The sequence below is a fragment of the Nothoprocta perdicaria genome, unplaced genomic scaffold (genome assembly GCF_003342845.1).
Source record: "Nothoprocta perdicaria isolate Ctin4 unplaced genomic scaffold, notPer1 scaffold_58, whole genome shotgun sequence".
Classification (NCBI taxonomy): Eukaryota; Metazoa; Chordata; class Aves; order Tinamiformes; family Tinamidae; genus Nothoprocta; species Nothoprocta perdicaria.
Window position 1 is genome coordinate 1,120,694 of NW_020455843.1, and position 12,087 is coordinate 1,132,780.

At 37.1% G+C, this 12,087-nt stretch overlaps 1 long non-coding RNA gene across 1 annotated transcript in view; it reads right to left on the reverse strand.

Annotated features, from left to right (window-relative positions):
• Window positions 1-11,689: 11,689 nt before the first annotated feature.
• LOC112955569 overlaps window positions 11,690-12,087 on the reverse strand; it is a 2,769-nt gene continuing 2,371 nt past the window's right edge. Inside the window, exon 3 of the long non-coding RNA XR_003250909.1 lies at window positions 11,690-12,070. This is a non-coding gene — a long non-coding RNA (uncharacterized LOC112955569). The remainder of the gene's footprint in view (window positions 12,071-12,087) is intronic.

Here is a 12,087-nt window from a genome sequence, read left to right on the forward strand (position 1 = left end):
CCAAGCACAAACCTAGTCCACTTTTCCAAATGAAATGAGCTACAAACAGCTGCAGACAAACCCTGGCTTTGTTCACGGGGTTGGGAGTTTTGCCATCAATGAAGACCAGAATTCGGCCCTAAGCAAAATGTTTCAGCTCTGACTGATATGCACATTACAAGCGTTATAAACTGGTTGCTTTTAAATTAGAAATAAGGAAAGAAATGGGCTATTACAAACCATATTCAATAAGGTGGGCCATACAATGAAAAGCCAAAGGTAGTAGACAACTGCCGTTCTCAATAGAGCATAATAGTCTCATTTTCATGTGAAAATAAGTTTTATAGATACATAGTTGTCACACATAGAAGTCAGACTTACAATTGCCAGAAGAAACAATAGCGTTATGGCAAACACTGAGGACACGTATGATATATTTATGTAAAAGAAATTAGTGTGAATTGCAAAGGCTTCACTTAKGCGATCGTAATGAACAGCCTTTGAAGACTCCAATAACAGCCTTTTCTTTTCCTGCATTTTTGGATTGGCTGCAAGAGTTCACCATGCACTGAAAATTTGTCATGCAAAGTTTCAGTCTGGGAAGCATTAATGTTTCATTTAATCTAGCTTGTGTGCAATTCACAAATTGGAGCTGACTGCCTATTTAAAAGGAACTGTTGCAGGCAGTTATTCCATTAAATGGAATGACTGCTTTCCTCATCCCCCTCCCATGCCCCCCGCCCCAGTTAAAACCATCAAACTCTACTGCTTATTCACAGTAATGACTCTTCAGGAGGGTTGTTATTTCCCAGCCACAATATTGATACACAATATATTCAATTCTTAGTAGGTATTCACAGCATACACTATAACAGTCCATCTGTTACTAACACCCTGCTATGCATAATTTTTAGACTGCGTGGCTTAGGGGTAGGAATGGTTACTTATTATGTTTGCACCGTACTTATCATTCTGCAGTTCGCCTGGCACAGTGGGCATGGGAGGAGGGAAAGCTGGCTGGGTTGATGTAGAGGTGTTGTGAAAGTATATGCTTTTATATTATTAACATTAGGTGCCATTGTAGTACAAATAATAGTAATAAAAATAATGAATATATCTCAAGTGTAGCTGTAGATGAGCGAGTCTGTTAGGGATTTGCAAATCCTGGCCACGTGTCATGTAACCTCCTACTGCAAATCACCAACGCGGGGCAACATCGGGGCATCCARCAGATACAGATCTTGTTCACTGTTCACTATTCAGTAAATAAAGTCAGAGCAAACTGAGAAGCTACAAAAGCTGATTAACTTTAATTTTCCAGAGAAACCACATATCCTGTCCTGATCTTTCACTTGTGTCTCAAGAAACACTGGCAGAAAAGGTGTGTGGGAGGAAGATCTTTTAGGGACAGACATCCCATGTTTTTTTCCATGGCAGCATTTAAAGAGAAAACAGAAATTAATGCAGTACTTGCTTCAATCTGGTTAATTTTAAACACAAATGTTGCTTGGCCCTGATGTTTTTATGAGTTCCAGGTGGAAGTTCTATGGCATCAAAGATTCAGCAATATCTAGAGACAATGTAAGCCCATCAAAGGTGGGGGAATTATCCCAATTCTTCCTTTATGTTGTTGGTAGAATACGCAGCTAGCAACTCCCAAAGCCTCCCTCCAGCATTTCTCTGTTGGATTCACATAACATGTCAAAGAAATGATTTTTCTCTTTGATTACTGCAGTAAAATAAAAAGCGCCGAAAAAGCAACGACTCAAAAACTTACAACACGGTAACATGAAAAATCCAGCTCCCTGTAAAAAGTGTAATAGCTAGGGAGTCAAAAGTTGCTACTCCAGCCAAAAGTAAGCTGTCTCATTACAGCACTTTATTATTACAAATGCCATTTGCAGACCCTTGCAGCAGGAAAGTAAGAAAGGGCAAGTCACCAATCAACTTCATAGGCCAATAGACTACAATACGTTAAGCTCAGCTTTAATGAATTGGGTCTCTGCACAAGTTCTGTTTTCTCGCTGAACTGCAGAAGCAGGAGAACATTTTTCTCCCCTACTTTTCTGCCTCTTTCCATCTGGCAGCAGGACTTAATAGTTAGAACAGGAAACAAAGCTCAGGGTCATAAGTTTCAAGACTTGTCTATAGTCTACCTAAGTAATCATAGGCAAAATATAGAGAGCTTTAAGTGCATTGAGGTACTTAAATCTCACTAAAGCAAGTTAGAACTACACACCTAAATGCCTTTCAGAATCTCACAGATTCTTTTCAAGTTTAAGTGCTTTTTTCTCCACTGTCAAAAATCTAAGACAATGTGAAACATCTGTGTAAGTGGCTTTACTCTCAACACTGCTGATTATGTGGCGCTCTAATTAGAATCAATGAGAGGTCTGAGCATTTACTTCACCCGTAAAAAACATTATAAAATGAAATAGGGCATTTTATTCTCCCTCAGCTCAGTGCAGCCCAGGTGCAGGATGGTAAACAGGCGAACACGTGTTTCTAAGAGCACAGAGCTAGGAAAGCTGGGGAAGCTGAGGTTGTGCTAAGACAGCAACGTTTTGATTACTCTGATTTTACAGCAAGACTAAGATCAAGGTGGAAAGAGCAACATCTCAACCCAGGGGCACCCCAACTGCCCAGGAGATGCACACTCATCTCATTAACTAACCCACCCTTAAATGACCCCCCAAAGCCACTTACATAACAGGTATCAGCAACCTTGAGGTCAGCTGGATATCATCAACCCTGAAGGGCACTCAAGGTCGGTATTTCAGGGTCCCCTGCAGCTACTTGTCCAGCTCCGTGATGCACTCATTTTCTTTGTGCACTGAGAAAAGAAAGAAAGAAAATCACCAGACGGTCATGCTTACCACAGATAAAAAGGCAGGAAAAGGATTTAAATTGGCTGGGAAATTCAGAGACTGGAAATGCCTCTTTCTGGCAGAGGAAAACTAATGGGTCTTATTGAGTAAAACAATGTTTACCTCTCTTACTACCGCTCAGATAGCACTGCAGTTACGTGTTTATCTGGGAGAGATAATGAAGAAAAGTGTGAGCAGAAAACAGAGAGCWTGTTACGAGTCGAGGATTAGTCCAAGTTATAGCCCAGGCATTATCCCCGCGAGTCATGCAGCCCACACAGCACTGAACTACGTTGCAAGGTTTCAATTCTAATCCTATAGCAACAGCACAAAAATACACAGCTCTCAGGACAACCCTGGAATAACTTGGTATTTTGTCCGTGGGGGATATCAACTCATCCACCACGGACTCAGGATTCCAGATATTCATTCAGTAGGAAAACAGGCCCTTCCATACTCTTATTTCTCTTATCCAAAGACCAATGATGAAATATATTAGGTCTACATTAAAACAACAGTAAGATTATTAATGGAAAAAGTCTGACTTGCATTACACTCTGCAGAATGTAATTCACCAGCAGCAAATGCAGGCAAGATTTGGCCCACAGCATTAGTAGAAGAAAGCATGTGATAAAACATCATGCATAAGAAAATATAATTATGGTATCATTGCTTGTTTACGGCTTCAGGATGCTTTAAAGTTAATTATTCAAAGAAAGGATGAAAACTGCGGGCAAATACAGAACAAAGTTATTTAATAACCTACCAAAAACCTAAATATATTCAGTTGGCACTACACACCTAAACTTAAAGAACTTTTCCAAGACCATATATTATAAAAAAGGAGATACACTTCAGAAGTTGGAACAACATGACCTCACAGTCCAGCTGTTTACATTGTACTTTCAGCTTCTTTGAAATGATGCCAAAATAAAGTAAATTTGAATATTATCTGCAGAGAGGTTCTCTGTGGAATAATCACCAGAATGCTTTTCATTATAACACAATTATATCATCAGCTTCTAATGATCAGAATGCAGAGCAGCTGATTATTTTCATAATGCAATTACTTCATAACAAACATTTTAGAAAACTCAGCTGCATGCAAACAATTTTCCCAAAATATCCCATTTGTCTGATTAATCATACGATGGCAAGGAAGAGTCCTTGCTTCCTTCTAAAGGCTCACCTGTTCTCCCTGTGCTTGCAGGCTAACTTGCTCATTACAGTAGTAAATGCTGGGAAGGAAGGGAGCAGGAAGGCTTGTTTATCACAGTACGGAGACGGAATCTAATGGGCACATTGTCAAAGCGAGGCAAATGCAGTTGCTCACAGCCATTTGCCCTTGCCATTTCTTCTGTGTGCAAATCCCAAGGGATCCATATAAATCAGGTATTTGTGCATGGATTTTATTAGCTTACAACTGCAGAGAGCTGATTTGATGCTCCACTGTATGCACACCCAAACACTTCATGTATCTAGTGGGTATTTTTATAGACATATTTCCAAATAGCTGACTAATCCTCTGGTCCTCACTGTCAGTAAGCATCTCTAAGGCTTTTGCTAATAACTCATAACATCTTCCATATATATTTTAAAATAACTCTAATCCTACTAGATCCAACCACACAGGGAAATATAAAAAGTTCTGATATTTGATTGTTCAGCAAGATCATTTATATGCTGATGCAAGAACAAAATATAATTAGCTCTTCTAGTGTCTTTCATCAGAAAATCCAAAACCTTATTTATAAAAATGAGTTAATCTTCATTTAAAACCATCCCTTATGTAAAAAAACACTGACTTAAATTAAGAGGATTAACTTGAGGTGTTATCTCATTATTGAGGCAAACTTACTTAAGGTGTTTTCTCTGAGTTCATGAAGCTTAAATGACTGGGCCAAGAACAGGACTCCATCTGCTGAGTCCTAATCCCTCTTCCAGATTACCTGTATCTGGGACAGACCACTCCTATCAGATATTACCTKTAAGGATACATAAAATTCTCAGAATTTGAGAATTTATGAAATAAATGATTTCAGGGAAGACTACTAAAGCCTAAGCACATTAAACATGATATTTATTTGAAAGAGAATTGGAATGAAATGCACACTTAAGCACCTTTTTTTAAAAAAAAAAAGTGTAAAAATTATAGTAACGTTATTAGAGATGAAAGTACTGTTGTAAGTGTTCATGACATTTTGGGTGAATAATTTGTTCTTTTKCATTTTCTTACGACAGGCAGATTATCAGCCTTACTCAAAAGAATTTCACTACAATTTRAAAAGGGAAGAAATTTGTAAAACTGCGACTATTTAAGCTTCAAATCTAATTACAGTTAGAGAATCCCCTTTGCCTAACAATTTTTTTTTCAGACTCATCCAACTGGCACATTCCACACCTGGATTTCTTTACAGCTATTAGCACCTCTACATTTAAAATTCGCTAATTAAGTGATCAACATAAAGTCTCAGTTAGATTTTTAAGGGGAACCTTAAATTGAAAGCATTTCTACCATTATCATTTTCCCAAGTATTTCTACTTAAAAACAAACAAACAAAAGCCAGTGATAAAAACTTGTGCCTATGCTTCATTCTGAAAAATCTGGAACTCATTTGGGAAAAGTTCTTTGTTTTAAACCAGCTTCCCCTTCCTCTAAAGACATTTCTAAAAATTTTGTCAGTATCTAGTACAGATTTTCATGGTAACCAACAAAACCTCTCTCTTCAGTATGTGACACAGTGGGGGACAACACATCAGGAGCATAAAAACAAATAAACAGCCTGTGTTGTCTGCTGCTGYGATTCCAATCCAATCTATTACATAGCTGAACTGGCTCTTTACACAGAATTGCTTATAGATGTTAACAATTTCTCTAAAAGGCTTCTTCTAGTGCCAGTGTAATTGGGAAAAAATGGTAGAAGACATGAGAAGAAAATAAAGCCAAGAGCCTAATGGAAATCAGGGGGAGCTTTTATCTGCATTGTGTGAAAATATACACTTCATTKCTGGAATTGTTTTTATGGGTCAAACAGTGAAGTATTTATTCTCATAGGGGACTTGAACTAAACTTTAAGCACCTCATGTTCTGAAGCTCTGAATGCTGCGTGAGACTTCAGTCCTGGTAGTGTCAGGACAACTCGTCCTATTGAAACCAACAGGACACAAGAACCTTTCCCGAGCCCAGAGCAGAGGGTGCCTTGGAGCGACGAGCAGGCGAGATGCTGCTGTTCCCTTCCATGTGCTGGCAAGTACACACAAGTTACCACTCTGGAAGTGAATTCACAGAGATTCTTCTTGGGATTCTGTTTTTCAACTTCTTTATCCTAGCAGCTCTGGGAGTCTGTTAGTTGAACCTCTTCTCTTTTTTTAGCAATTTAAATCAAGCTGCTTTTTTAGCCACCACTTCTTAAGCAGGTTGTCACCAAAAGACAACCTTTTGTCTTTTGAACATCTAAGTAAGAATTAAAACATTTAAGTAAGAATGTTCTATTAAACATTTAAGTAAGAATGTTCTATTTATGAATGTTCAGCAAATATACACTTTTCATATACATAAAAAGTTCTTTTTGATCTTGCCATAATAATGAGAAACATTTTGAAATTATGTAGAAATTTCACATTCTACATGATAGACCAACATACAGTATTAAAAGATACCCACCTCCCTCAGTAGCTACAATATGTGTACAATATTTATTGAGTACATTAATGTTTGTGCATATCGAAGACAGCAACCCAGCCAGATCAATCTCTTTTCTCAGTCAACAGGATTTTGCTGTTGGTTTCAAGGCCTTGATATCTCTTAATTAGACAAAGTCCAGTGAAAACAGAAAAATAGGTCATGATGTTCAAATCAACTATGTAATGCTTCTGGCCAGTTATTTTGGTATGCTGTGATTAATTTAAATTAMTGTAGCTTGTTTTAATAATTGTGTAACTTTTATCCGGATGCCTGTGCCAGATGGCTCAGCCAGCCTGAAAACAGGAAAGATGCTGTAATTGTGGCAGTGGAACAACATTAACAACTATAAGTTGGAATGTCTCTGATTCTCATCAGAGCTCTGCAAGCTCATGCTTTGTTATATATTACTTCTATACATTTCTTTTTTACTCCCYATAACWTTTTTYCYYCYTTTTTTTTAAATGCACCTTTTCCTTTGTTGCTTCTTTTGAGGACTAGTTTCCCAATTCCAGATTCTGCTGTTTTATCAGTTCAAATCACTATAGCTAATTCAGTGTCAAACTGATGTCAAGTTCAATCAAACTGATTTTAATCTTGATGTGACTGACTTCTATGCTTCAAGGATTCCCTTGTAACACTTTGACAATTAGTGCATCTTCAGGTTATTATTTTTCTTATTCAGAATTGTGCAAGAATTGAAAGATAGAATATGTTCCACAAAAGGTTTAATGTTCAGGAGTGGAAATGCAGGAATTGGTTGTTTCTGATCAAGGTTAACACACTAATGCATTTCCTCTGGGTTTTCTTTTTTTTTTTTCTTTTTTTTTTTTTTCCACCTTATTTAATTTTCAGGAGTGGAAATGCAGGAATTGGTTGTTTCTGATCAAGGTTAACACACTAATGCATTTCCTCTGGGTTTTCTTTTTTTTTTTTTTTTTTTTTTTTTTTCCACCTTATTTAATTTACTTTCATACAGAGCAGGAAGCAATAGTCATTTTGGCTTAACATTAGTGACTTCCAGTATAAAATAATTTTCTCCCAGTCTGAAACTATCAGGACTTTTGAGTCATCTGCAGCTCAGAAGTCATGTTAAAAAACTAATATGACTGAGAAATGAGGTAAGAAGGATGGAAACATCACGGATTAGCTTCTTTGGAAGGGGATTAAATCTGATTTTTTTTTTTTTTCTGTTCAGTACTTCCTGGCAATTACTACCTTCCCTGCAGATCTCCTGTCCTGGCAGTTTGCAAACCCACCGGATGCTCTCAGGCAGAGGAAGGAGCAGCATTTTCCAAGAATCCCTCCTCTACCAGGCTTTATTTTTATAAATTGCTGATGGTTCAGGTCTTGAAGAAAGCCTCACATTCATCCTTTGCACACAATGCAGACACAGYGACTAAACTTGATTCTTGCCGTCAAAATGGTCATGAGCAAAACCCTTGGCAGCTTCAAATAGAACAGCACTATGAGCTCAGTATTCTGAACAAAATATTGGCTCTATTAAAATATTTACAAAATGATCGATATCCCAGAAAAAGAAAAGAAACAAAACAAAGAAACATAAAAAAAAAAAAAAAAAGCCCTTTGTCTCATTTGCTATTTCTATTAATGGAGAATAGTTACAAATATTTGAGCTTGTTGATAAATGGGAACCCAAGACATTTAAATAAAATGAGACATGGACTGTCTGGGGACATTTGACTCACATCAATGTTCTGTTAAGCTGAGATTCAAGTACTTTTGTCAAGTACATGGCAAGAGGCCCCACATTTTTTTTTTTTTTCCTTTTTTTGTATGAGTGATTCTTATTCAGATAATTGGCAATTCTTTAAAGATTTTAAAGTAATGGTAACATTCTTTATTGTTGAGAAAAAAATACAATTCCCTTAAAAGAAATTAAGTCAATTGATTTGAAGTGAGAATTAATTAGCGTGGGCCCATACTCATTTCCACTGAAATCAGATCAGTAGAAAATTCACTTTGTATGATCAGGACCTGACACACTAATTGCAATTAATCAGTTTTCCAGTGTATTTGGCAGCTCTTTTTCTGTTCACAAATGATTTGCAAATCACACTGATTTTCTGCATATTTATTTCTAATTGTTCAATGGCTAATTAAAGCAAACATATTTGTGCTCATGATGCATTTGCACACTGTTTAGATTTGGGGATTTTTTGCTCCTCTTGAATGAGAGATGCTACTTTTCTTCCTCTGAGTAGACATCTGATTAACCTAAAATAAATGCTCATTTGGCCTTTTTCATTTATTTAGCAAAGTGCACTTGTTTTAATTTTTCTTTACTAACATTCTCTAGTAAATATTCTCTAGCAAAGGGTATAAGGAAAAGAAAGATTTGGAAAAAAAAGCAGAAGACGAGACAAAAATACTTGTTGCATCTTTTCATGTTGTGCAAGAAAAACAGAATCTTCTAAACACTGAGCAAACTGGAAACTAGAATTGTTCAAGAAACTGGTTTTGTTAAAAACACATCGAGTTCTAAAAGGAGAATGGAAATGAGCGACAAATGGCAGAAAAATATAATATTGTGCACTTAGGAATACAGGCACAGAACAGCTGTTCATTGGGCAAATACCAGAATATATGGGGTTTTTTTTAGTGATAAAAGGACAGAGGCTCAGCTGAATTGACCAGACATTTCTGCATCTAAATGATTGWTTGTGAATGCTGAATTTACAGTAGTTCAACAGTTTTAGACTTACTCTTGGGAATGGATGAATTAAGATATGACCCAGTGTCCACTGGATGTCAATGGAAAAACACTCACCTTGATATGAATGGACTTTGGGTCAAGACCAGAAATAATGAGAAGTAAAACTCCAGAATTTTAAGTATGGGAAGCAACTGTCATGGCAAGTAAACCAAATCAATAGATAACACATTTATATAARCATAGGCCCCAATTTCATGAAAACAACTTTGAATGTCAGTGCCATGGGACTGGCATTCTGTTTTGCAGGGTATAAAGCAGAGACCTTTCAGCTGCATCTTCCTTAATTTGAACAGGGCTATGTTCTCTGCCTTAGCAGCCCTCAGGTTATGATATGTAGCATGTCATTTATCACCTTCTTTCTTGGTATTTTCATATTTTTTAGATAATTCAGGAAAACTTACAAGTGATCTTTCCAAATATGTTATACCTGATACCCCGTTTAATTTGTTCTTTCAGTGTCCCAGATTGGTTTGCTTCTGTAAGTGCTATGTGGATCTCAGACTTCTGTTTTACCAAATTTTTGGTATTGCCTTCGTGTTGCTTGTGTGCACCTGCAACTAATTATATCCAGATGATAAATAATTAAATCTTTAGAGGTATTCAAACAACAATGTCTCACTGATTTTCAGTGCTGCCTTTCTCACATAAAACTCTGGTTTAGAACTGGTGTTAACAAAGCTGAACTCAATTAATTATATATTGAAACAAAAGCATGAGCTTGTGATTGAAAAACTGAACGCTGAGGCTGCTTCATCATGAATCAGGCAAGCAGTATAGGAAGATGGCATATTTTAAATGTTTAAACCGCTGGCATTTTCTTTTCAATAATTCCCTCTTAGATTAGTATTAGAAGAAATTTTAGAAATCAAATTTGAAATCAGCAACAGCCTCATGACAAGCCTAGGTTTATGAAGTCACTCAAAAAGTGATCTATAAGGTGACCTCTGAGCATCTCTGAGTCTTTAAATACAGAATCATTAGACTCAAATGCTTACTAAGGAGCTGCAGAAAATATTCCCCTACTGAATTCAAATAGTGCTTTCCAAAAGAATTCATATCAGAAGCACAGATAATTCAAGACATGAAATGGGCAGAATTTAGCAAACACATTTCAGTATGCATTTCATATTTGTAACTGTCCAAGCTTTTTCCCATTATGGCAGCATGTATGGAACTAGGACTATCAAAAAGTGTGTGTACAGAAGCACTTAATATATACAGAGGCATACCTGCTACTTTAAGAGCTTCATCAATGCTAAAAATACCTCCAAATTCTCTCCTACTGTCAAGGTGTCTTCACGTGCCTGCTGCCAGGAAGATATGTCATGCCCAGAAATACTGCATTTCCACTAGCCATCTCAATCACAGCAGGCCAAGATTAGCAAATGCTTTGAGTCATTTCTCAATTTACACAAAATATTTTGGAGTGACATGATTAAAGTAGCAGTGCAGACTAAACTGCAGATAAGTTTAATAGATCTGCAGGATCCTGTAGTAAGAAAAGACACTTGCTAAGAGCAGGCAAAGACTGGCAGAAGGCAGTCATCAGCAAGATGACTTTTAGTAAAGAAATTCAGTAACCAACCTAAGATCTACGCCACACAGTTTGTGGGAATGATTTACATCCTAGCTGTTAGCTGACACAAAGCTTGTATCTTAGGTACAAGACACAGCTCCCCTGCTATCACACCTGAACTTGGTCTACAAGATCTTACAGCTCACACAGAAACCGAAGGACTGATCCAGAAAGCCTGGATGAAGTTCCTGTCTTGCGGAAGAAGGCAGTTCAATCAGTCTCAGATTGAGGAGCTAGACCTGTAAAAGGTTCCTGAGTAAAGTCAGGTTCAACAGTCAGAACTTGGCAGAACATTAGCCAGKTTAGAACTGTGTGTTATATTAAAGCATATATATTTTTTCTTTTATCTGAGAAAGATAATGCACAGACCTCTACTTTAAGAGAGCCTGACTCAAATGAAGTGGGAAGTGGTTATTTTGCACCTTCCATTATTTTCTTGGCGATTGGTAAAGACATTTGCAGACCTCTAGAAGTGAACTTTGTGCTAAGTGATACTTTCCGCATCTGCCCTTCTTTTGCATTCCGTTTATGAAACACAGGCTCTGGAGTGATTATCACTTTCTGTGCAACACAACTAACCCTGTGTTTTGAAAGGAAAAAAAAAAAGGCAACTTTTGACTTTTGATCTATCCATTTTATAGAAAAAGGCAGCTACCAGTTACAATGGTGAGACAGAGGGGAAAAGATAATGGTGACGATGAAATGGATATAATACTCTAGCTGCATTTTAACTCAGTCATGGTGCAGTTTGCATCTAATAATATTCCTCAGGATTTTTTTTAAGCTGACCTCTTCAAAGAGAATCACAGCATGATTCACTGCACAGCACACAGCCAGTTTTCATAATCAGAGTGCAAGATGAAGTAAAATTGCACATGCTACTGGAGGACAATCACAAACTATAGTCCCATTAAGAATGAACAGACAAACTCAACTAATGTTCCACTCTGTAAGAATCACTGAGGATGTAATTTTATTCATTCAGAAAAGCAAATGGCATTTGGGATTTTAGTATTCGGTTCCTAGGACTGTTACCATCCCTCTAGGAGTGACTTTATTATTACAGACCACTGTTCTTTTAACTGTGGTTTCCTACAATAGTCTGGAGTACCCACACTGGATGTTTCAAGTTTTTTGTTGTTGTTGTTGTTTTCCTGGACTCTTGTTAGTCCTACCCAAATGTAATATACAGCAGGTCCTCCAAGACCAATCGAAATCCATGATATAACCTAAGAAGAAGAAAGTG